This window comes from Mastigoproctus giganteus, chromosome 12 (assembly GCF_048544385.1).
Source record: "Mastigoproctus giganteus isolate SK-2022 chromosome 12, ASM4854438v1, whole genome shotgun sequence".
NCBI lineage: Eukaryota > Metazoa > Arthropoda > Arachnida > Uropygi > Thelyphonidae > Mastigoproctus > Mastigoproctus giganteus.
Genome location: NC_143586.1, coordinates 41,213,003 through 41,240,836, shown reverse-complemented (window position 1 = coordinate 41,240,836; position 27,834 = coordinate 41,213,003). Strand labels below are relative to the sequence as shown.

Sequence of the window (27,834 nt, the reverse complement as noted above, 5' to 3'; positions counted from 1 at the left end):
GATGAAGTTCGAGATGCTATAATCCGGGCAAGGGGTGACAAAACACCGGGATTAGACTTCACAGAAGTTAAAATTGTGAAGAGGACATTTCAGTTAAGACCTAATATATTTACAAATATGTTTAATGCATGTCTTGCGGAGGGTGCTTCCCCCCCGGGTATGGAGTATGGCTAGATTACATCTGATTATAAAAAGCCCTGCCTCTTTATAATCAAATGCTCTTTTGCCTGTATGGGCTAAGATTTATGGAAGACTGAGTATCATCGATTGATGTACAACAAATGTATGACAAATAATATGGCCTCCGAAAACCAATTTGGTTTTAAGAAAGGAAGATCCACGGAGGATGCCAAAAACAGGCTTTTTCGACATGTGCAAGAGTATGATGGGCTGTACGTTCTTTCTTTATTTATTGATTTTAAAGATGTCTTTGACCCGCTTTGGTGGAGGCATCCTGGCAGGAATGAGACAAGCTGAATGTACTGATAATCTTTTTTCAGTATTTAGAAATTATTTTTGTAATAGAAAAATGGTCATCGAGTCTAGTTTTGCTAAGATTAACCGTGAAGTGACTTGGGGATGTCCTCACGGCTCGGCGGTTGGTCCCTTGCCTGGAATTCCGTTCTTGACGAATTTTTGAATATCAACTTTGAAGATTCGGATTTCATAGCCTGTTCTGATGACTTAGTCATTTTGTTATATGGAAATTCCAGATCCATGATTGAATCACGAGCCAGACTTGTTTTTGAGAAATTATTACACTGAAGTAAGAAGAATGAATTGCAAATTTCTCCAACCAAAACTGTGCAAATGCTCTTGAAATGGCAGTTAAGTACGAATAGAGTACCCCTTAGTTAGAACTAATGGAGGCCATTAGGTATCTAGGACTGTACATGGGGGAGAGAATTTTTTTTACTGAGCATGTTAAATTTTTGAAAAATGAGATCAGGAAAAATAAGTGTTCCAAGATCAGAAAAGCATTTACAGCTAACTGGGATATCAAAGGACGTGTGCTTAACATATTATATGAATGCGTATTTGTCCCCATAGTCACCTATACTTCTGCTGCTTAGATACACAAAATCTCGGATTCTGTCATGAAGTTTTTGCTTCAAGTTCAGCGATTAGTTCTCTTGCGTGCAACACGGGCCTGTTGCACGGTCTCCACGGAGGTCTTGCTGGTGCTTGCAGGGAAACTTATTGCAGATTTACCAATAATTCTGCACAGCATGTTGTACAGAAAGAACATCAGAGTAACTGCTGCTGGTATATCCTCATGCCCGGATAATGAAAGACAATACTCTAGGGTGGATATAAAAAGGGAAAAGAAGAGATTGATAAAAGAATTGATGGGTGTTTGGCAATCAAGGCGGGAAAGATGTGATAAGGACGGAAAAAAATTTGCATTTATGCTCAAAGTTGATATCATAGATTTGAAAAAGAAACTTTGGCTGAAATTTGGACTATGGGCTGCTTTTTTTTTTGACCGGTCACGGGTTGGCTCTTAGATTATTCCAGCTTAGACTTAGTGAATCTGCTTGTACATGTGATTCTGAGGAAACATCCATACACACAATGCTTGGTTGTGAGAATTATGTAGATCTATGGTTCAATTTAGACTCTTCAAGACCCAAATGGTCATGTCCGTGAACATGACCCAAAGCTTATGAGTCATGTTCACGGACCGACGTTTTTTCACCTACTTAAATTAATTTATTGATAAAGTTCTGAAAAGGGGGCGCTTTTAAGAGCAGCTAGCTAGTGGACACCTCCCAGTGGCAGAGACGGAAACCTGACTCACTGCGATGTGCGGGTGACTTAAGCCAATGTTTATCCCCTTTAGTCGGGGCTAAGTAGGTATGCTTCCTTATCAGATTATGGTTTTCTTCCTCACTCTTTATATTCTCACAATAGCTGCTGAATTATATTGATACAAATTACTATCCACGGATGGACTTCGGTCCATGTAGTGGGTTGTAGGATTACATCTTTGTAAATACTGTATATGTACCCAATGGAAGGATCATTCTCTCCGCTCCGCGGACGTCAACTGTCGCTCAGGAATCAACAATGGACAGTCCCTGGAATATTTCTTTGCAACTTCCACCTTCAATATATTAAACAGACCGAACACCTTCCGACCTTCATCAGGACCTTCATCTATAGCCTTCGATAGCCTCCGCATCTGTAGCCTCCAAAATCTAGGCCTGGTAGGTTCAGAAACCTGGATGACATCAGACCATAGGGGATTACCTCTGCCTATTCAGATCCATAAAACGAATCTGATAACCCAGGAGCAATCCAGCTCGTTTTTTGCATCATCAAAGCTCACTGGACTCAGTTTTCCAACGCAATTTAAGCTTCTTTATAGGGTATCCTTGACGGAATCAACGCACAACAAGCACCATGCGGAAAATAACAGCAATTATCACAAATATTTACAACCAAACTATTAGGAGAAAAAATCTGCCCTTGGCACTGACTCATCGTGGTACCCTGAGCTGGCTGCTCTCCGCCGACAGGTGCACACAGGGCGCAAAACCTTCCAAAAATCCCGTACAATCTGGTCCCCCGACGAAGTAGAGGAACTCCGCAATAACTATCGTAGAATTAGGAATGAATACACAGCAATGATTAGAAGTAGGAAGAGGGCATCCTTGGAGAACGTCGCTCCGCCACTGGCAATAATGGACCCTAGGGAATGGTGTTAAAAATCGTCACCAGCAAACTCCCCAGAGTAATCTCATTCACACTGCAGGGAACAACTACTCTCACCTGGAAAGATTCCATCAACAACATTCTGGATACACTTTTCCTCTGGATGGAGGAAATACAAACAGCTTCCCAACAAGAGATGTGTCTAGAGAACAACATCTACCACACTACTGACGAAGAATACCCATTAACACCTGTGGAACTCTCTCTCTCTCTCTCTCTCTCTCTCTCTCTCTCTCTCTCTCTCTCTCTCTCTCTCTCTCTCTCTCTCTCTCTCTCACACACACACACACACACACACACACACACACACACACACACACACACACACACACACACACACACACACACACACACTCTGCACAAAATGAAAGACAAAAAATTCCCTGGTCTAGACCTCTTCGAGCCGGAAATTATCAAAAAGCTTGCTGAAACCCACCAAAACCTATTGTTACACCTCTACAACAAATCTTGAGTCTGAACGTTGGCTACCATCCTAACGACTGGATGGTAGCCAACCTTCGACTCATCTTAAAGAATCCCAACAAGCCACCAGAGCAACCCTGGTTGATATGCCCAATCGCACTGCTATCAGTTGTCGGCAATATATTGGAAAGGCTCCTCTTGCAGAGGCGAGAGGAGTCTTTCAAATCAATTTGGAAACACCAAACTAATTCCATTTCCGCCCCGATGTTCAACTGGCAACGCTCTCTTAAGACTTATTGAGCAGCCACCAATACCACCTCAAGGTATTTCATGGTAATCGCTGTCGACTTCGCCGGGGCTTTTGGTCAGCTCTGGTGGCCAAGCATCTTGAAACGCCTCCGGCAGGCTCACACCTCTGTCAACGTATATGCATGCATCCAGGACTACCTGAGAAACAGGAAAGTTACTGTGACAAACATCTATCGTCGGGTATCTCGCACTGTCTACAGAGGTTTTCCGCAGCGCTCTGTCCTTGGCCCATTCTTCTAGAACGTGGTCATGGACGAGTTTCTCAATCTTGACTTGGGACCTGCTACAGCCAAGGCTTTCGCGGGTGACTTTGTCGTCACCATCCTTGCAGATTCTAGGGCAGCATTGGAAACAACCAGGAAACGGACTATGCAAATTCTCTACGAATGGTCCAACTTGCACAAACTCTGTGTCTTCCCGGAGTACACAATCACCATCCTCCTCGAGGGAACACTTAAAACCACTAGGCCTCCACAACTTAAGACAGCGGGCAGAACGATCAAACATCAAACAGAAATCAAGTACCTCGGAGTTATCCTGGATTTTAAGCTCACGTTCCTTCCCCACTTCACATATCTTCGTCAAAAAGTAAGAAAGTACACAGCCTTGTACTTTCCCATCATAACATACTGTGCCGGAGTCTGATATCCGCGAACCATTTTGGCAAAATATCAACAGAAATGCATCACTGTGCAGCTCACTGTCTTCCTGGCTACAACACGTGCTTGCTGCACGACTAGCAACCCTGCCGTTCAAGTCCTGACAGGCGTTCCCCCTTGGATCAGGATGTCATCAGACGGGATATACATTACCGCCTGTTAAATGTACTCCCTGTAGCCATTCTGGACATCACCATTAACCTAGCTAAAAATGGCAAACAGCAACGAGAAAGAATAGCACACCAACTAATCCAAATCTGGCAAAACAGATGGACAACCAAAGACAACCAGAACCCCCATTACCATTACAAAATATTCTTACCAAATATTGCCGAGCTCTGTCCCAAGCCTGCTCCATGGTTTAGTCCGGGTCTGTACACTACATTCTTTATTACTGGCCGTGGTTCAATCAACAACAACAAACTCGTCTTAATGGTATAGTATAAGAATCCTCACTGCCTCTGCAGGCTCATTGGAGCTTCTGTGCACCTCTTCTACGACTGTCCGCTCTATGTAGACATAAGATCAATCTTCACCAGAATCCAGCAAATAACGCGAGGTTATGAAAACCTTCCCTATAACGATGAAGGTATATCAGGTTTAATGTCGAAGTTTGCAGATGACACAAAGGCTGACAGGGTTGTTAATGACAGTCCTGCTAACTGCAACCGGATCTAGAAAACTTGGGCAGATGAGCTGATAAGTGGCAACTGAAGTTTAAACAATTGTTTGGTACTACACTCAGGGTAATGGAGAATGAAAAAGACGTGGGGTAATTGTGCAGCCAGATATGAAATTTTCTGTACAGTCCAGACAGGCTGCCAGGTCATCAGGCCTTGTTAATGATATACAGCATTTTTTCTAGCAGGGATAAGGAGGTGATTGTCCCGAATTATAAGGAAATGGTCCTTGAGTGCTGCATACGGGTCTGGAGGCTCATTTTAGGAAGGATGTACAGTTGCTAGAACCAGTACAGAGAAGGACAACGAGATTGGTGAGGGGAACAAAGGGGTGCTCTTACCAAGGAAAGCTTAAGTTCTGCAAATTTCTGCCCCTGAAGACCAGGCACCTGCGAGGTGATCTGATTGAGATGTATAAGGTCTTGAATGGGTTGAGCAGGCTTAATGCTGTTGGGATTCTTCCTCTTGCTCAGATTACGAACCTGAGGGGGAATAAATTACAACAACAACCTGACTCTGGATTCGATTTACCTGGAGAGTTACCTTCATGCACATTTATCTCCATAGATCGTGACTCTTCATACCTATCATGGACTGCTCCTGCTAACCTGTCTATTTCTGGGTTGGATTTCTGTTGCCAGCAGCCTCTGACCATTCATGCCACTAGCGATCTACACAGCAAAGTTGCCGTGTAAATTTCATCCCCAACCCTGGGAGTTCTCCCCTGGGGGATTCCCTCTATCCTTCGCCTGGTGGAAAGTTCGCGCCTCTGCTGTTAATTGGGGAATGTTTGCCTGTGCATCCTCCAATTACTCTTCTTTTAACCACCCTTTCTTGCACTGTTCCCTCCTCCCCATTACTCTAACTCAGGTGGTAGAGGCTGACAGTTTGGGGAAATTCAAAGGTCAACTGGATAATTACCTAAGGCTGGAGGGAAACGCATAGGTTGTCTATTTCTTTTATTATTTTATTAGTATTATTTTATTTTATTTATTTTTTGGCTGGTGCAGCATAAGCCATAGGCTTCCTTTCACCATGTATCCATTGATAATACTAATACTAATTAATACTAACCCTTTTTTTTTTTTTTTTTTTTTTTATTAATTTGGTCTCTGGCCAGGAAACTAAGACGACCCTGGCGAAGACTAGCCAGAGAACCAATCTCTACTGCCTGCGTCACCTCCGTGGGTACGGGCATCGTGAGGTCTCACCAAGGGCCCGCGGCCAAGTAGCCAAAAGAACAACAGAACACGACACAAATCTACATAAACCACGCACACTACATACACACTTCTGGAATTTACAGAGTACTATATTCCAGATGAGATACCTTAGAGTGATCTTGGATAGGAACCTATCTTTCACACCACACCTGAAATATCTACATACCAAGATTCGAAAATATACTGCGCTAGTGGCAAGAATCCCATGTCGGGACTGGGGATTGAAGCGACGCGCGCTCATCCTCTTCTATAAGGCTATGTTCACCCCCATAATCACTTATGTATCTGGTATCTGGTTTCCAAAGGCCACCACAGCAGTTAACAAGAGGAAGCTTAACTCGATTCAGCGTGTCATCCTGCTCACCATCACCCGGGCCTGCTGCACAGTCAGCACACATGCCTTGCAAGTGTTGGCCGGCGTGCTACCTCTAGATCTAGAAATCATCAAATGTGGTTTGCTATATATGCTTTCCAAAGGTAAAGCCATCTCCTGTCTGGATTTTACCACCGACCCCTCAAATAACATCAAGGCCGAGAAGAAGCGCCTCACTGCATACTTGCAGCAGGTCTGGCAGTCTAAGTGGACACAGTCTACAAAAGGAGAAGTCACCAGAAAATTCATTCCTACAATAGCAACAGTATACCCAAAATCTCCCACATGGTTCTCCCCTGGCCTATACGTCACTTTTTTGTTAACTGGCCATGGATCTATCAGAGGAAAGCTCACTGCACTCGGGATCACCGAAAACCCACAATGCCTCTGTGGTTCCCTCGAAAGTTGGGACCACCTGATGTACGAGTGCGAAATATATGAAGATTTGAGATGCCTCCTCCTGACTAGGATACATTACCTTCCTAAAAACCAAGAAGAGCACGTCCTCGAAAGAGAAGAAGATTATGTCGCCTTTACGCGCTACGCACAAGATTTATTCGCACGACGGAAGACCCTACCATGGATATAGTCACTATTCCGATCATCGTCAAAACCAAGAGAAGACAACCACCTATATTTTGGGAATCAATGCAGAGGCCTACCAGCAAATGAGACTACACCACCACCACCAAATCTAAGAAGATCCAGTATAGGACAACCACAGCTACATTCCTATTTATATCCCTACTGACTTAGACACAGATCACCGGATGACATCACCACTGAAATTGACATCACGACGTGACCTGAATGAGAAGGGCAAGAAGATTCTGCCAAATGGCGATCACGCTTGTGCTCTCTTGCACGGCAACTTTTGTCCCACTTCCATCCCTTACTTTCGCCTGATGGATGTATTCCATTGTACCTGGGGGATGCCTTCTTCCTCCCCCATATTTCTACCTGTCCCCCCTTTCTTGACTCTAAAGCCCACCCGCTCTAACTCTTTCTTTTTTTTTTTTTTAACATTGGTCTCTGTCAGGAAGCTTAGGCGATCCTGCAGAGACTAGCCAGAGAATAATGGGCAGCCTGGCTACCTCCTAGCGGTGTGTGCGGGCAACGTGGGGTTCCATCAGGGGCCCTGCGGCCAAATGCCAGGACACCCAACAGAACCCAACGCAAAACTACGTATTCAACACAACACTTTTCTGGCATTTACAGTAGTTCTGTATTTCTTCAGTGTACATATGGCGCAGATGTGGGAAACCACAGGGGGCGCCTGACCCTAATACTATGCACACTATGCAGTACTATATTCCTTACAAGAGTACCAATGGCGCAGTTGTGGGAAATCACCGGTGGGGCCTCACTCCAAACACTATGTACTCTATGTGATAGCCGAGATTTTTCCTGATACCTGTCACTGTCCACATGATACAAATATCTCAATGGTATCTTCACGCTGTCAATGTGCTTTCCTGTCCCGCAAGGGCCTTTCTCTCTCTCCAATAAGCAACGTCCGGGATATGATCGAACACACATTCCTCTCCACATCTTGGACAACCAAAACTGTTTATGAGTTTAGAGTAGTTTCAACAACGGGGACTATTAATGACATTCAGTTTCTCTTTTGCTTGGCATCCACAATGTACATATTGTGGCACTTGTTATTGTCCATAGGAGCTACACTCAATATTAATGTTTCTCTTGTTTTGAGAATAAATAATTGCATTTTGACTTGCAAATATATTGCAAGTCAAAATGCAATTGTCTCCTGATTTTGGCTAAGGATTAACTTACCAAGAAGTGGAATTAACCCACTTCTTGGTTGATTATCTTTGCTTTTCTAGTCAGTAGTAGTATCACACGCTGGACTAATCCACTTGAGGACTACGTTGTCATCTTTAATACAAACTCAAACCCTTGTTTGAATTTATTGTGTTAAATTCAAACAAGTATAAAAGTAGGAAGTTAAGTCACTCCTAATAAATCAAACATGAGCAATTCCAAAGTCTTGATAGTTTCTACGACTTAGCACATGTTGATTGAAAAATATCTGTAAGCAATGAAGAATTACAATAATCAAGCAATTACATTTTTCTATTGACATTCTACGTTGGTAACTTGGTAGAATTATAACCATTCTTCCTCACTCTGCTGAGCTAAATCGATAAGTACTGCAATTGATCTCGCTCTCTTTCTCTCTCTTGCCGTTGCCATAGTAACGTTTCATTCTATCAACGGACTGTGGACGGGAAACGCGTGAATGCGCAAAAGCACCGAGACGCTGCAGTCGGCCAAGAAGTCCTACCTCTGCAAGAGGTTAGATGTCTATCTACAGACGCCATTTCGTTTAAGCATGGAAAGTGAATAAATCTTTGGGTTGTGTGCTAAAAAGAACTGTTGGTGAACCTATAAACAGGCGACTCAAGGGATTCTTTTAAAATCAGGCGGTGAGTGTTACTATCTCTTTGATACTTGGAAATCATCTGGTTTACCCGAAGGATAAAACCCTCCCACAAATCAATGCAGGTCTAGAAACCTTTTGGTGGCTCGTTTCTTCGATTAATAAAGTTATTTGTGCAATGAAAATTGTTAAAGAGTATTTTAATCATTTATTCATGTGTAATTTATGTAGAGATTTCAATACGTATCTTAAATATCAAATCCATTTTTGTGGTATATAAGACGCATTATGAAGTATATACCGGGTATATAAATAGATAGATATATAGATAGAGAGAATTTACGCAACATATGGAAGGGGAACGATGTGAATGATTGAAAGGAAGAGGAACTGGTAGCCATGTGAATGACTGAGCTCAATATGTAATTTGTTTACTTTAATGTCAGTGGATCTGACTTGCAGAGGGAAAGCCATAGTCCACTGAGGAAAGGGGAATATAAGGTTTCTTTATTTTAAATGGCAGATTAGTTTATTGAAGATATTCTTAAATTAATTTCTCAACGATACTCTGTTCGTTCCTAAGGGTATAAATATAGATGAAATCCAATATATCCAACAAGTTGTTAATAGTTCTAGCTTTGCTTGTTATTGTTGTTGATATTATTTTAAGTAAATTCAATTACCATTCTGTGTTGAGAGCAGTAGCACTGGACCCTTTTCGATCATAAAATTTTGGGATTGTTTAACAACAGACAATATTGATGATACAGTATAGAACAATATCACCTTGCGGGTTGGTAGAATCACCATCCTCCCAATGCCAGGTGGAAAAGACCTGAGTTTGAATCCAGTCGATGAATATTTATGGACCTTTTTCACAACATGGCTGAGTTAGTTGGTCTCAGGTGAGAGTACATGGCTTTTTCTCCTGGAAATTCGATTTTGTCGTCCAGTAAAACAGACAAATCGACCACAGAACACACACGCAATTTACAGACACAATATGGTCTAAGTTGCTGAAGTGCATAAAATCATACGATAAACAAACAAAAATAAAAAAGTAACTCTTTATGAAGATGGCCAGAAACAGAAGAATTCTTTCTTTTGCTTGTACTCATCATGATATGATGACAAAAAACAGTTGCTGAATTTTTAAGTTTTATTAAATACATATCCGATATCTGTTGGTGTCATTCGTTAATGGTGTTAACATTGTCTATTAAAAATAAACCACTTACCACATGTTGATTGAAAAATATCTATTAATATTATTACTATATTGTTATCATTAAGGTGAAATGTTTTTCGAATACTATACAGACCTTCATTTGTTTAAAAGTGGCGCAGTGCCAAGACAACTCGTTCTGAACGTGGTCAATGGACTGTATATGCATCAAATGCCATTTAAAGAATGGATTTTTAAGACTAAACATTTTTATCCAGATTATGAAACAATTCATTGCAGAACCAGCAAGAAACATTATTATCTCCGAAGCTTAATGTAAGAGGACATTGGATATGATCAGGCCTAAATACAACTTCGAGAAGTTTTAGCGAAATAGAGAAATAATGCATTCCACTTTGTTTGCCAAGATGGCAAATTTAAAAATAGCACCACCAGGATACATTTCACCTGTTTTACACGCACTGTAAATTTGGTTTGACTCAAATTACAAACAGATATGTTCTAAAAGGGGTAAGCTTATAATTCCAGTGACAGCCATCTTGGTTCAATATGGTGGATATAAATAAAAGTACCTGAGTCAAGGTATTTTTATTTCATACATTCACTGTACATTTGCTTTTAGGTCGCATAAACACAGCTATCGGGGAAAACACACACACGCACGCACACATGATCTCATAAGCCCACTTTCCATGTTTAGAAAGTAGATTAAGAAACGAATTGTAATACTGATATTTGCGTCTTCTTGTAATGAAAACCCTGCACACTTTCGACTATTCGGAGAAGATTATCCGGGTTGCGGATTAACCGGGATTTCTATGTCCCACAGAGGCCTCAATTAGTCTAAGTTAGAGAACAAAAATAAATAACTGGAATCCATTACAGAGGTTGTTTATTTACAGTTACATTTGTGTATCCATCTCGTCCATCCCGGGATAATTAGGAGTCTACTGCAGCACATACCTTGATAAATCTTCCAGAATATTGGCCAAAACGTTCTTCGTTGACAGAAATAAACGTAACTCATCTTTTAAGTTATTAAGTCAAAATATTCAGAATGAATTTAATTAAATATACCACTCCAGGAAATGGCTGGGAGAGATGAGTGGTAGAGTGAAGTGTGTATTATGTGCTTCCTCCAATTGCTTGAATCGATTATGAAGACACGGAAATTACTTTTATTAATACAATTACCATTGTGAAACAGTCTGTATTAGGGGACTGTTCTTAAATAGAATCCAAAAAATACACGCATGATGGACAAAGAGAAATCTTTTATCTCCATAAACAAGAGCTTAGTAAGATTAGATTAAATAATTTGAAATATGAAAAAAAGTTTGCCTTTGGCATCTCGCCAAAATGCGTTGACATTCAGCTGATATTCAACTGTTTGTGTTAACTCCAATTCCTGCAATGCGTCTATGGTCATCTTCCAGAAGCTGTTTTTTTATTGGATTCTGACACTTAAAAAAGAAAAAAAGCTCTTACATACATCGCACTTACGATAACTGAAAACATCTTATAAGAAATTTAACCAATTTGACTATTTGCGGAGGTGGGGGATTATTGTCTGAATTATTTTTAAGGCCATTTGGCCTATGAGGTGGTGATATGACTTGTCTGTAAATTACGAGCGTTCGTGGGGGGACTTGTTGTTTGTGGGATGAAAAACTCTTCATCTACACAGCTAGCTTAGCTCTGCTCATCGCCTTACGTCTAACTACCATCTATTCTCAGATGGAAAGAAAGGTTTTGACATCATGTTCTTGGTCTCTCTTCCATGAAGAACTAAATACACCAGTCCGTTTGCAGAAATATTTTAGTCTTTTCCATTAGGTCCAAACCATTATTTCTGTTTACTATAAGAGCTTGGCGTGCAGGGATATTATAGCTTGGACTATAGAAAACTGGTCGTGTCGCGTGCTGCTGTTCTGTCCTTGAAAAATTGCTAGTAGCGTTTTGAACGACCTGGTGATAGTTTCTGTTTCATCGAAACACTCTTAAATTTGTCTCGCATCACACACTCGCAATCCTGACACCAGGGCATACCACATTAACGAATCCAGTAAATAAGGTGTATATTCAGGGAAATTCAAAGGCGTCTAACTTGCCTGTATCAGTGTTCGTTGTGCACTGGCCCTCGTAGGTAGCACAGTTAGTAGAATCGCCATTCTCTCCCATACTGCGTGGTAAAGACCTAAGTTCGAATCCCGTCAATGAAGCCAAGGATTTTCGTCCGCGTTTTAGCAACGTGGCTGAGTTAGTCGATCTCAGGCAACAGCAGCATGATTTTTTTCTTTCGAAAACTCGAGTTTTTCTTCCAGCAAACAGCAAATTAACCACAGAACACATGCAATTTACAGATATATTATGTACCGCGCAATATGGCCTAAGTTGCTGATGCTCCTATAACCCTACTACGACCTACCAACCAACAAACTCGGCTAGAATGCAGACCTGAATTTTATATAGTCTACTCTGTTAGTTACCGAATATTAAAAATGTGTGGTCATAATACAGTCCTCTTCACCCATTTTACCTGAATACCAATAAGGAATTCAATGAATGTTCCATGGCAAAATATGGCCTCAAGAACCTCTCGCCCCATCATAACAAGAATAATAGCAATGCCATACGACATATATATATATATCTGGTTTGAAAACCCTTTAACCACTGAACTAACAGCTAAATTTTAACAAGAATGGTGTAACAAGTCTTTCAGCCTACAAATAATGATGAATTCCAGGTTGTTAAGTGTGCCACTTGATGTACGCAATATCAGAGCCATAACTTCAACTTATCTGAGGACCCAAAACTACTTGGCATATTTCCTTCCTCATATCAACTCAACATAACATGCATTCTTCACTAGGAAAGATTTTTTTTGGGTAAATAAGAGACTTTCAATCAGATGACACTTCAGACAAAGAGTTCTATCAGCTGTAATTATGTAACAGTTTGTGTGCAAAGATGGACGAACACTGTTCTCCCGTTCAGGGCAATCAAGTCATGCAAGTAACACACCATGTCTATAAATTTATGGCGAGATAAAGGCCTAGATTCGGATCTTGTCGGGATGGAAGGATCTTTTAACAGTCTTGTCACAAAGTGGCCACTTTGGTGGGTGTCGGGTTGCAGAAGCGATGAAAAAACCAGAAGCGTGTTTTTTCATCCAGCGACCAGATACTTCACTGCTTTAGCTAGTAATGTCAATGGCGCTTAATCCAGAACTACATAGAAAAAATGTTATCATTCTTTGCTATTTATTAAGACTTCAAAATTTTAAGTATGATTTTCTCTTCCCTACTGTGTATTTAAAAATGAATAGTTAGGTATTTGTACCGGTTCATATACAGGGCTAAGGAAAATGTTATAATGCATTTCCATATTCTAGTGATGTCTTTCTCAAAATGGCGCAGAAAGCTCTTATTAGACCTCTCACAGAAGTTGGCGATGTCATTGCTGCACCGGATTACTGATAACTGGTTTCGCTTTTAACGATAAGCAACAGAGGGTTTCTGACCACCTCCAGGGAAAGAAATTTGCAGCAGTTTCAATGCAATATCTCTTTGATAACAGGTTAGCAACAATTTAGGTCAGCCTTTTCGTCGTGATAGTTATCCTCTCTTTGAGTGGACTTAAACTGTTATGGCGAAAAGGTTGACCTAATTTATGTCGCTGTGTACTCCAATGCACTTAGTAACGTTGTCTTACTGCGGAACCGTCACGTACCACCATTCCATCGGGTTATTTTGCAATATCTTACTCCAACAGATAATATCTTTGTAGTGGTACTCCGCTGTATTCTTTCTCATCATCTATACACCGTGACATAAACTTCGGTTCCTATCCAAGTTCTTTTCTTGAGTATGTCTCGTCATGTAAATGGATATATAGTTTCCTAAATATCAAGAATACTCACCATCTGCTCCATCTTCTTACTTCCAAGGTTTTCAATATTTTTTTTCAGTTTGATATCTCCACATTTAAAGATCAAATCACATTCTTCAGCTCATCGGATATTTCATTTCTTAGATCTTGCTGGATAAGATCTGATAAGATCTAACCTCTCATTTACTGTCTAAAAACATGAATTTTTCCTTAACTTATCTCCTTCACCATTTCTCCATTTTTCTCCTGAAAACTCCCATTTTACGTCCAGCAAACGGAAAATCGACCACAGAACATATGCAATTTATAGACACAAACAATATACACGAAGCAATATGGCCTTAGTTGCTGGTGCTCCTAAAACCTTACTACAACTAAAACATATTTCTCCTTTACTTATCTTCTTCATCCTTTCGTCTTCACTTATCAAAAGTAACAGGTGATGTTTAGACTTAATAAACCAAATGATCTATATTGGCTTACATAATCTTTATATAAATATTTGAAACATTGGTCTTCCGACAAAATAACTGGTGCCAAATCCAAGTTTTAGTAATGATAAGGAAATATATAATTTTTAGTAACTGGGAAGATTCTAAAATATTAAAAAGTCACCATACTGGATCCAATGTTTGATAACATGCTTTCGCAGTGATCACTTGGATATATTATCTAAAAATTTATAATTAGAAGGGAAAGTTACTCCGAGTCCTGAAATGTTATTTACTCTTTTGTTATTTTGATCATGGATGGCAAAGGCGAATATATTGCCCATCTCCAGATGGTTATAGTCCCCACCCGCCATCACCGGGTAGAAAACGCTTGAGTTCGAAACTCGTCAATGACGCGAAGAATTTTCGTGGGTTTTTTGGACTATTATGGGCTTTTATTGGAGTTTCGAAGCATACACGCCATTACAGGCACAATGTATGCCTCATACGACACCTCATTGCCAGTGTCTCTTCTTCTTTCACTGTTTGCCGATGTTGGAAGCGAACATATTTGAAGATGATTTTGAGTTTGGGAAATAATGAAGGGCCTAGAAAACTTTATTATTTTTAGCTACCGATTTTTCCTACGCGTTCATTAATTCTCTTCCTAAAGATACAATTATTTTTCAGGGAATTATTTTAAGGGATATAGATAACGCATGCTTTCTGGAGACAATTAAGAACAACTACAATGTCTTTTAAGTAGTTACTATAGCAGCTACTTCTCATTCTCAAAAACCCTGGACAGATAAAACAGGTAATGATATATATTAATGATGCAGAACTATTGGCCAGTGGTTTTGGCCCAAAATCATAAATCCCAAAGTTATATAGAACTACAATTGCAATAAACATTGGGTGTTCATGCTTTGCCTTCCTCCCTCTAAGAACATTTGTCCACATTAAATATACATAAAAAATCTGTGAGCATTCCAAACAAACATAATGGACGTCCCCACTGACTGGCATAGCTTCGCATAGGTATATGTTATTATATCTTCAAACAAGAAAAAGGTTCTGGGGCTTGGTCTACATCCAGCACAGCACAGATTTCAAAAGGTTACAAATCACCACCTGAAATATAGATGCTATGATAGATGATCCGTAATTTGGACAATCCTTTCGACCTGTTCTCATAAATTTTTCCTTGGGTCATGGTCCAGAGAGTCTCTCACTGTTCAGGAGGTCCAAAACCGTTAGGAGCTACTGCACAGCTATCACAGATTCCACGGATTGCTTAAAAAAAATACTCCCCATAAAACTGTCGGACTGTGCTGTCTTCACCATGTAAGAAGGGTCCATGTAAGAAATGGTCCATGAGTAAATGGACAATTTACTCATGATGTTCCTATTGCCCATATAGCGCAATACTTGTGATCAGCAATCCTTTCAGTAATCATTAAGTGTTCTCAGGACCATGTGAATTACTGTTTCCTTTAATATTGGGTGAGTCATGGGGTTATCAGTGAAACATTATTTTCGTGGTAAATTCATCCACCATCATTCTGCTGTTCGCACAAACTATTCTTTTTCTCTCACTACCTTCGCAAGTAGCACAGCAATTACTATCACTAGGCTTCCACACAGGGTAGCGTTTAAATCCTGTTAGGACAAAAGGAATTTTTGACGTGATTTTCTTGCAGTGGCCCTAGGGAGGGTTGTACAGTTTTCCCGTACAACCCGAAAACTTGAGTGGTGTGAAAAACTGTGATTCGTTGGTGTGAAAAAACACCAGCGAAACATGCAACTGACCATAAGCAGTTACACGAGAAATTTATTATTATTCTTATAAAAAAAAAAATGTTCTCCTCTTTTATGGGATTTTTTCCGCGCCCGTGACAGATACTGGTACCAAGTGCATGGGATGGTTGATTCTCTCCGGCTATTATTATTATTATTGTTATTATTGGTCGAGGAACTTTCATACTTTTTAACAGGTGTTCAAGATAGAGGCTTTCTGGAGTTCCATGTGTTCTCTAGGAGGCCTATTTTTTGCTAGGTTCTTATAGAACTCCTTGGCACCATGCCGGTGGTTGACACAGTGATCGAGATGGTCACTGCATCAACCACTGTTCCCTGTTATACTTATTCCATATGCCATGTACCTTTGACTTCCTGTCTTAGGCCTGAGTTCTTCCTGTTCTTTTCCTCGTATGTTCTTCCTGTTCTTTTCATCGTATGCCTAACACTAGCAACCTGGAGGTTGCTGGTGTTAGGCATGTTGGGCACCGCTATGTCCATCACGTAGGTAGCCATTTCTCTTTCTTTTAGGGTATATCCTGTTATTGATCATGGTGGACAGTGGGTTGAGTGCTAGACAGAACAACAGTGGGCTCAGGAAATCTCCCTGGAAGGTTCTTCTTCTAATGGGTATCGGTCTGGCCGTGATATTCTCGACCTTGATGGTTGTCCTCCATTTTGCCATGGTTGCTTTTAGGAGTATGTCAGTGCAGGTTTGACTTTGTAGATTTTCAGTGTCTCTATCAGCCAGCTATGGGGCACGAAGTCGAAGGCCTTGCAGTAGTCGATGTAGGCCGTGTATAAGTTGCGGTGCTTCTTGTAGGCTTGCTCCATAACTGCAGCGTTAATAATCAATTGCTCCATGCATCTTCTGCTGATCTACTTACATCCCTTCTGCTGCCCGGCCATGATGTTATGGCTCTCCCAGTGGCCTGATATCTCCTTAGTAATGCAGCTGGTCAAGATTATTATCATCATTATTATTATTATTATTAGTAGTAGTAGTAGTAGTAGTACATCACCTGTCCATCCTCTCCAATAATTTGTAGTAGTAGTAGTAGTAGTAGTAGTAGTGGCACATGATGCAAGAAAGCAAGTGTAGGAGCTTATGCAGCATCAGCCAAAAAAAAAAAAAAAAAAAAAAATCACACCATTCCCTCCAAATGCCTGTCCAGTTCCTCCTTAAATTTATTTAACCTATCAACTTCCACAACGACAGATGGAAGTTTGTTCCAGCAATTAACCACCCGCTGGCTAAAGGCAAATTTCCGCACATCTATTCTACATCTGTCCTTTCTTAATTTGAACTTATGTCCCCGTAGGTTCGTAATCTGAACAAGTGGAAGGATCCCATCAGAATTCAGCGTGCTCAACCCATTCAAGGCCTTACAGACCTCAATTAGATCACCGCGCAGGTGCCTAGTCTCCAGCCACTGCAATTTGCAGAACTTAAGCCTCTCTTGGTAAGAGTATCCCTTCATTCCCCTCACCAATCGTGTTGCTCTTCTCTGTACACGCTCAAGCAAATCTACATCCTTCCTAAAATGAGGCCTACAGACCTGTACGCAGTACTCAAGGCGTGGCCTGACCATTGCCTTATAAGAGGGACAATCACCTCCTTTTCCCTGCTAGCAAAATTCCTATATATCATTGACAAAACCCCGTGACCTGCCCTAGCAGCCTGTCTGCATTACTCAGAAAACTTCATATCTGACTGCACAATTACTCCCAGGTCTTTTTCATTTTCTACCACCTTAAGTGTAGTACCACACAGTTGGTACGTTTCTCTGGGGTTACTTCTACCCATATGCAGTACTTTGCATTTGTCAAGGTTGAACTTCAGTTGCCACTTCTTAGCCCATCTGCCCAATTTATCTAGATCCTGTTGCAGTAGCACACTGCCATTACTGTCATTTACAACCCTGCCAACCTTTGTGTCATCTGCAAACTTCGACATTAAGCCTGATATACCTTCATCAATATCATTGATAAATACACAAAACAACAGTGGACCCAACACCGAACCCTGTGGGACTCCACTAATAACATTAGTCCACGAAGAGCAGCACCCATTGATTACCACCCTCTGTCTTCTCCCACTTAACCATCCTTTTATCCATTGTAGCAACTTACCCTTAATACCATTCTGCTCCAATTTGTACAGTAGTCTTCCATGCCCAACAGTGTCAAAAGCTTTCCTGAAATCCAAGTATATGATATCAAAATTATTTTTTGCATCCAGTTCCTTTGTGACCACATCATAATATCCTATCAAATTTGTCAGACAAGACTTTCCCTTAACAAACCCATGCTGTGTTTGAATTATTGCTGCAGTCTTGTCTAGATGATCCTGCAATGCATCTTTAACCAGTGACTCCATTATTTTACCCGGAACAGAAGTTAAACTAACTGGTCTGTAATTACTCGTGTCACCCTTCGATCCACCTTTGTGAATTGGGGACACATTTGCACATCTCCAGTCCGTGGGAACCTCCCCTGAGTCCAAGGATGCTCTCATAATTATGGCTAGGGGTTTGCTTAGTTGCTTTGCCGCCTCCTTTAAAATAACTGGATAGATCCCATCCACCCCAGGTGCCTTTCTTATGTTTAACTTCAACAATTTCTCCTCCACTTTGCTCTCAGTTATTACAAAATCATTAAGCACACTGCTACAGTTTGATAACCTTCTTCCATTTTCAAATTGCAATAATTCCTCACGTGTGAATGTAGATGCAAAATACTCATTCAGTTTGTTTGCTATCTGAGCAGGATCATCAACAGTCGAACCATCGATGTCAAGTGGACCAATCAGATTCATCCCCTTCCTTTTAGAGTTTATATAAGTAAAGAAATCCTTGCTGTTTTTCTTAGCATCTTTTGCCAAAGATTTCTCGTAATCCGCCCTCGCCTGCCGAACCTCCTTTGTGACCTGATTACAGACTAGCTTATATCTGCCACAGGCTTCTGCGTCACCTGATAATTTATATGCATCCCATGCATTTTTCTTCTCTGTCACGAGTCTCATTAGTTCATTTGATAACCATTTAGGCCTAAACCTTGAACGATATTTCGTAATCGGTATATAAAGTCTAGTAGCTTCCACGATTAATTCCTTGAATGCTTCCCACTTAGAATTTACTGTTGGTAACATCGTCAGTTGATCCCACTGTACAGAATTTAAAAACTGTCTGAGACCACTATACTCCCCTTTACGGAAGCAAAAACCCTTTCCTTTACCCCTGACGGTAGTTACCTCTTTGAGTAAATCCCACTTCAGCACACTGTGATCACTGCCACCTAGTGGTTCCTTTATCTGCAAATTCTTAATACACGAATGATCACTGCTGATAACCAGATCAAGAGTGTTACTTTCTCTGGTTGCCTCTCGAACATGCTGCTGCAGAAAACAATCATCCAATAAATCCACAAAAGTCTGACTAGTGTGTGAGTGACCAACCCAGAAGTTCCAGTCAATATCTGGGAAGTTAAAATCCCCAATTATAAGACATTCTGATTTACTGGCCCACTCTATTTCTCTGTACAATTGTTCATTGTACTCATTCAAGTCATTAGGCCTATAACACACTCCTACCCTTATTTTTGCTTTCGCAGTGCTTATGTCACACCAAACTGACTCAACAGAGCACTGTTCATCTGTATTAACTGGGTGCACTTCCTTTGATTTTATGTTTTTCTTAATTAACAGCATAACACCCCCTCCCTTTCTGTCCTGTCTATCCTTTCTGTACACATTGTACTCCCCAAATTCCAGTTCTGCATTCCTTATATCTTTGTGACACCACGTCTCTGCTATCCCAACCATATCCGCCTTTGATGTCTTGACCAACACTTCAAATTCATCAAATTTATTTACTATACTTCTAGCATTGGTATACATGCAAGCATACATGCTCCTATGCCTATTCCTTGTTACCCTAACACATCCCATATACCCAACTATTCCATGATGACTGCCATCCGTCCCTGAAACCCCCAACACCCCTCGCTCCAGGTCGCTTCTTATTCTAATAGAAGTTGTGCAAGAATCACCTTCACCTCTGCCTGCGGTTACTGTTAAACTATTAGTCTTTGTATCCCCCCAAACTAGCAGTTTTCCGACCCGCCTAACACTGCCTCGATAGCATCAGCAAATATTCTTGCACCCTTTCTATTTAAGTGTATCCCATCCCTGTAGAAGCAATCTCTCCTGTTAACAAGTACATTCCAGGCTGAAAAAAATTCTACCCCTTGAGCCTTGCACAATCTTTCCAGGGCCGAATTGATCGACAAGGCTCTCATCATATACTCCCTCCTATCGTGTCTGGGCAGAATTGCAGACACTTTCAAATTCAACCCTAATTCACGGCTTTTTTTCAACAGTGACCTGTACTTGTTGAGTAATTCCGCCGGTCTCCTACTCTTAATATCATTAGTGCCAACGTGTACAACTATATCACCTTTTGTGCCCTTGAAAGATGATATCCGCTCTACAACATCATCAACCTTTGCCCCTGGCAGACATACCCTGGTCCTGTTCCACCTATCCTTTTTACAAAGCATGTTCCCCGTTTCCCTGACAATAGAGTCACCAACAACAACTAGTTCCTGTGGGACCAGCGCATTCTGCCTTAGGGGTTGCCGCTGTGTTGCGTGATGACCAAGTGCAAGCTCTGGCGTTGATGTGGGCAGCTGAGAGCCTGATGGGCCCCTCAATTTAGATCTTTCGAGGGCATCCACCCTGTCCTTCAAACTCTCATATAGGCCCATAACAACGCTGAGTTGTCGCCTGATTTCCTTACACTCCTTACATCGCGCACACACAAAGACATCCCCCATGGCAATATCATGTTCCGTTCCAGAGAGTTCGGCAAACATTTCACAAGTTGCACATTTTCTTAGGCTGTGATGCGTTGGAGAACTGCCCCCCTCAGTTCTCCCCCGAGTCACAGCACTCCTGCCACTTTGTGCCCGTTGCTTTGCTGCTCTAGTTTGGGGCATGGTAGTTTAAATTAATAAAATCAATAAATTAAATGTCAATAGTATTTGAATAGAAACTATTAAATAGAAACAGTGAAGCGTATTACTATATAATTATGCGTTAGAGCTACCTAGCTACCTCAATTAAAAAATTTGAATTCCCTACCACTATATCCAAAAACAATGGCTACAAAAATGTAACGAAATAACGGTTTTACCTATCGTAAGTAAAATCCACAAAAACTCTTTATCTAAATTAAAAATAAAAATAACCAGCGTAACTATAACTATATGACTACGTATTAAGTACAATATAAAATAACAATCATGTAAATAAAAGGCAAACACTTATCGTTTTTGCGGAGCCTGTAACTGACAGCTGCAACTTTTAAAGAGATTCAGCGCCCTCTCTAGCTCTTGCTTGAATTTATTCAAACTGCCCACTCCCGCAGCAACAGATGGAAGTTTATTCCAACAATCAACCATTCGCTAGCTGAAGGCAAACCTCCTCACATCTGTCCTACAACCATCCTTCTTCAGTTTGAATTTATGTCCTCTCATGTGTGTGTGTGTGGTCTGAGCAAGTGGAAGAGTGCCATTAGCATTGAGCTTGCTCAATCCATTCAAAGCCTTAAACATCTCAATCAGATCACCTCGCAGGCCTAGTCATTGCACGCCGCAATTTGCAGAAATGTAAGCCTATTTGGTAAGACCAACTTTCGTTCCTTCAGCCATCTCATTGCCCTTCTATGCACCCGTTCCAGCAGATCTACATCTTTCCTAAAATGAGGCCTCCAGTCCTGTATACAGTATTCAAGATCACAGTCTAACCACTGCTTTGTACAATGGGATAATTATCTACTTATTTCTCCAGCAAAGTTCTTGTATACCATTGACAAAACTGAATGAGCTGTCCTGGCAACCTGTTTGCACTGCTCAGAGAACTTCGTCTCTGACTGAACAGTTACCTCCAGTTCTTTTTAATTTTCCACTGAGTGTAGTACCACACATTTGGTACATTAATCTGGGATTGCTGCTATCTATGTGCAGTGTGGTAGTACCTCTCATTTGTCAATATTAAATTTCAACTGCCATTTCTCAGCCAACCTTCCTAATTTTTTTATATCTTTCTGCAGTAGCTTACTCTCATTACTGTCATTAACCACCCTGCCAACTTTCGTATCATCTGAAAACTTAGACATCAAACCTGATATACCTTCATCAATATCATTAATAAAAACAGAAAACAACAATTGACTCAGCACTGAACCCTGGGGAGCCAACTCCACTAATAATATTAGTTCATGAAGAGCAGTATCCATTGATAACCACTCTCTGTCTTCTCCCACTCACCCATCCCTTTATCCAAAGCAACAACTTTCACTTAATATCACACTGCTCCAATTTATACAGCAGTCTTCCATGTGCAACTTCAAAATTATTTTTTTGCATCCAGTTCCTTTGTTACTGCATCACAGTACCCAATCAGAATGGTCAGACAAGATCGCCCCTTAACAAATCCATTCTGCAACTGGGGTATAATTTCATTCCTGTCCAGATGGTCCTGCATTACTTCTTTTACCAGAAACGCCATTATGTTTTCTGGAACAGAAGTTAAGCTAACAGATCTGTAATTACTGAAGTCACCTTTAGATTCCATTTTATGAATTGTGGATACATTTTCACATCTACAGTCCATAGGGACCTCTGCTGAATCCAAAGATGCTCTCATAATCATGGCTAAGAGTTGCTTACCTCATTTTCTGCCTCACGTAATATAACTGGATAGATTTCATTCACTCCAGAGACCATTTTTATGTTAAGTTTCAAAAGTTTCTCTTTTTATTTCCTCTCAGTTATCACAAAATTATTTACTTCCCTGTTACAGTTTAATAAACTTCTGGCATCCTCCCTAAAGAATTCATCATGCGCATGAACGTAGATGCAAAATACCTATTCAGCTTGTCAGAGACCTGAGCAGGATCTTTAACAGTTAAACCGACATAAAGTGGACCAATGTGAATTTACAGGAACAATACACGATGCTCATAGCCTTAATTGCTTTGGCGTTAAAACAAAGCTTCTTTCACAAAGTAGAGTGACCTTTCATTCTCTAACGCTGCTTTAGATCGCGGAATACTGACCTCTGCGTATGCAGAGACAACCTATCATCCATGTTATTTCAAATGATAATGGTTTCTGCCCTCCTCTAGAAGGCCTACCTACCTACCTAATACTTCGTAGGTCCTCCTTTTGCCCTCAGTACAGCAGCTATCTGACGTGGCATTGATTCAACAAGATGTCGGAAGCGTTCGGAAGGTATGGCCAACCAAGCTGTGTGTAATGCGGTCAGCAGTGCAGGTATGGAGGTGATTGGTGTATCCAGACGCCCGATACCTATATGATTAAGGTCAGATCTCTGGGCTAGTCAGTTAAACTTTTGTCCTCAGGCCATCCGTCACAACGCGATCAGTATGACCTGGAGCATATATTCCTCTTGCTAGGACCTGCCACATTGTCTGTAACGCATTATTATTCAGACGTCTAGACATGCCTCAGCAGCTACTCTAGCCTAATACCGACTAACTCAGCCACATTGTGAAAAAACGCAGATAAAAATTCATCACGTCATTGACTGGACTCGAACTCAGATCTTTTCAACCCCGGGGGAGAAGACGTTGATTCTACCAACTGCGCTATCCACGAGGGCTATGCTCTAGCAATGAAATGACTATGAAATGTCTTCAAAAAGAATGAAGAATAAATATAAATAAGTTTAGTTGTATTCATATATGTTGGAGACTTAAATGAATTCAGTGTCTCCAACATAAAGTCTTGTATCCGTAAAATCTCCAAAAAGTTTCTTGCATGTTTTGCAAACTTTATTCCACATTCTTATTCCAAGCATGAATCTACTTTATCTTAAAGCAACGCTTGTGTTTGTTTAAGTGACCATTTTCTCCGCACTTCGTTGTAAAGGTCAAAGTGTCATCAATCCCCGACATTTCGACATATTCCGCATGAATAACGCGAACAGTAATTAAATCGAGCATACTTGTTTGCAATTTATCACCAAGAAATAGCGATACCAAATTAGGGGGGTATACGAAAGAGTGAGATGGGATTAAGCAGAAGTGGAGTAATAATCAGTTGCCAGGCGCTCGATGACTTTTAAAGAATTTCAGAAGTTGGTTTCAGACCACTGAGACAATGGACAATGAGTTGTCTGTGTTTCATCGATGAGTAGGTCTAAACAGAAAGAAGAAATTAAAATAAAAACGTATTTTTTTTCTTAAAATATAAGAAAATGGAAAAGAAATTATTCTCCCCTTAAGTATAACGATTTTATAAAAAGCCATTTTGTTTGTCTTGGACATATATTTGAATTTTTAACACTGCTATAGCTGTGCACACGCGATACGATCAATATTATAAAAAAAGGATTGCCATAGCGATGTACTGGTGTTATTTTTTTGATGCTGCAGCGCCACCTAAGATTCATAGAGTGTAATTATCTATGGTAACTCTGATTTTATGCGTTGTTTACAAAGTAAATAACGAACAAAATTAGCTCACGAACAGAGAATTTTTCTTTAACAGTGGAAAGTATTGCATAAGGTGATGTTAATGTGATATTTTCTTTTTTTTGAGAGTCATCCGATCATAAATACTAAGAATATTGTATTTGTATATTTCCTTATTGCTCATGTACATAATGAATTTGTCTTTTAGTTGAGATCAATTGTCCAAATGTAGAAATTGAATATTCTACGAGGGTGAGGTAGCTTCTTATTTCTTTCGGTTGGATGAAAATGTATGAGCTGATTATGTAAAGACGATTTTTATATTCACCTCTGAAGAAAGACTTTCGATGCTTTTCTCTGGATAGAGTCATGGTTTATCCATATAAATTTTCCCAAAAATAACTTCCCCAACTGAAGCACGAGAAGTGGAAGATTTCCAAATTCTATATTCGAGGCAGGAGCGGACTGCCGACCCTTTAAAACCAGGAGAACGAATATTGACTATATTTAAAAAATAAATCGTTTGCAGTCAGCTCAAAGACTTCTCCCTTATCCACCCAAACAGCTGATCCCTTATTGTAATCTTAATAATAGAAATAATAATTTTATTCATTAAATAGAGTTGTATTTGCATCTTTGGCTGGTTGCCAGAATTCCAAGAGACTGATTAGACATGAAAATTATATCGGTCATTACTTATTTTTAATGATACAAGAGTGGCTAAATTCGCAAAGATCTATATAATTTAGAATATGTAACATAATGCAGTCATTCGTTTAATCTTGTAATATAACAGAGTTAATCCTATAATCCCTTTTATTTATTTTGAATAGGAAAATGTTTATTGATCATTTGAGTTTGTCTTTGTTCACGAGGGACCTATTTTCAACTATCATATTCATTAAACTAAGCAGATGATCAGTGAGCTGGATTATAGTAATGGTGTGTAACTTATTTGATTTCAGTAGAGCAGCGCGAGCTATTTATGGACCTTCCTTGCATCATAATTTACTTAAACATATTCATCATCTAGCGACCGATTACTATATGGAATGGATTTGCAAAACGTAGTGATATTTGAAGATATTCTAAGATCAATGGTGCATTTAAGGGCCAATTGATAGGGTAATATGAAATGAGGAAAATGGTTTGCCACGTTGTTTAGATAAAATTGAAATAGTTTTATTGAGGTACCGAACACGTGACAACTTATTTACGTTTAAAATTTCAAATTTGGGCTTTTTTTGTTTTCAATTTAGCAATGAAGTTGTACAATAATTTGTGTTTACCTTGGTTCATTTGGTATGTTATATGATCACAATTGGCATGCGATTGTAAGAAGAACTTCTGCATAAATATGAATTGTGTTCATACGTTATACTTGTATTCCAGAATCGGTTTTTTTGGACAAGGAACAAATATTCCAATAACTATTAAAATCTGGGAGAACATTAATTTCAATAAAACATTATGCATACCATTTTAACACAGAGGTAGTGACGAGTTTCTGTTGCCACGTACTATCCACATAAAAGTTTAAGATCATACTTAACTGGACTGCAACCAATTTTTTCCAACCGGGATTTTTTAATGGGTGTTAGGAGAGTTAAACACTCAATGCATTATAAAATGCCCCTTTTTACAATTGTTGACTTTAACGTTAGACGACGTGACCTGGCTAAAATACCCTGATAGGAATCCAGCGGTTATGGTCGCTGTCCTTCCACACATTTTTGGAACAAGCTTAGATTCGAATACCACAAGACGGAAGGAACTTTTATAGCCTTATTTCACACAGTGGCCGAGTTGTTCGATCTCAGCTGAAGTCAAGCAATTTTCTCTCCCCCGAAAATTATGATTTTTATCCACCAGAAACAGACAGACCGACCACAGAATGAACAGTTTACCCACATGTTGCGCAAAAACAACACCAACAATTGGTATTTCATAATTGACGGTGGAGGAATAAAATTTAATCCTTAGAGATATTTTAAGAATAGAACTCTTTCAGTTTTTTTGGGGTTTTTTTTTTTGCATTATTTTACGGGAAAAATTTTCGAAGAAATTGTAAAAACTTTATCGATTATTTTATAAAGTTATGTAAATCGTAGAAGATATACTGTATAACCAAAAGTAAAAGGCAAGTTCTAACTATGAAGAAAAGATGCATTTATTCAAAGTATTAATACTGCTGACCCACCTTTGACCGTAATGACTACTTCAGTGAGTTGTGAAACACTTACTAATTTCTGATAGAAAGTTGCTTGTAGTTTGTGGTTTCTCCTCCTTTAAAAGATTCCTGACTAATAAGAGGCCTTGTTGGTCAAGAATGTTATCTCTAATCGCGAGGAATTTTTGTGGGCCTTTTTTACAAGGTGGCTGAGTAGTCAGTCTCAGCATGGTTTTTTTTTCCCGGTACTTCGGGTTTTTCGCCAGCAAACAGGAAAATAGACGCAATTTACAGACATAATATATACAGCTCAATATGGTTTAAGTTTTTGATGCGCTTAAAACTCTCCAGCAATCAATCAACCAAATTCCAGGCTAATCGCTGCTCATCTTTTTAAAGTCAAAATATTCGAGAATTTCGTAGTCACACGCAGTTTTCTGCAATCGATGGGGTATCATGTGACCTTCAACTGCATAACGTATAACAGACTGCTTAAATTTCTATAATGTTGGAAAGTGCATCGACTAATAAAAACTTTTCCATATTCCAAGCAATGTCGGTGGAAATATTAAATTTACTATTTACATCATTTAATGTAGTAGTAGTATATGTGCTGTTAAGTGCCAAAGCAACTAAGTTTATGAGGCGACAGCGTAGAAGTCTGTAAATTGCGAGTATTCTGTGGTCGATTTGCCCGTTTGCTGACGAAGAATCCCAATTTATGGGAATAAAAACGTGTAATCTTCGCCTGAGACCGACCAACTCGGACTCAGTACCGTTGTGGAAAAAGAAGACCATAAAAATTCCTCTCGTCGTTAACAGATTCCAACACAGGCCTTTTCCAGCCAATGGGAAGGAGAACGATGTTATATTCACCGCGATATCCGCGAGGACACGTAAAGAAATTAAATTAACATTTACATAGTAAAAATTTATACAGCATGTTCCCCACCCACTCATCCACCTTTTACATTATATAAAGTAAATGCATCGACAATACTCAAACTAATGGAACAAACTTATATCAAAAAGAACTAAACTTCCCCAAAACCTCCTCATTCAT

The 27,834-nt window shown here is 39.9% G+C and overlaps 1 protein-coding gene across 5 annotated transcripts in view; it reads left to right on the top strand.

The window, feature by feature from the left end:
• Syt1 (Synaptotagmin 1) overlaps window positions 1–27,834 on the top strand; it is a 78,965-nt gene that overhangs the window by 839 nt on the left and 50,292 nt on the right. The window contains exon 1 of one of the 5 annotated variants that reach the window (XM_090386447.1): window positions 8,641–8,835. The exons of the other annotated variants lie outside the window; for them this stretch is intronic. The gene's annotated coding sequence lies outside the window, so the exon portion shown is untranslated. Of the gene's footprint in view, window positions 1–8,640; window positions 8,836–27,834 lie in introns of those variants that run through there. 5 annotated transcript variants of the gene reach the window in all.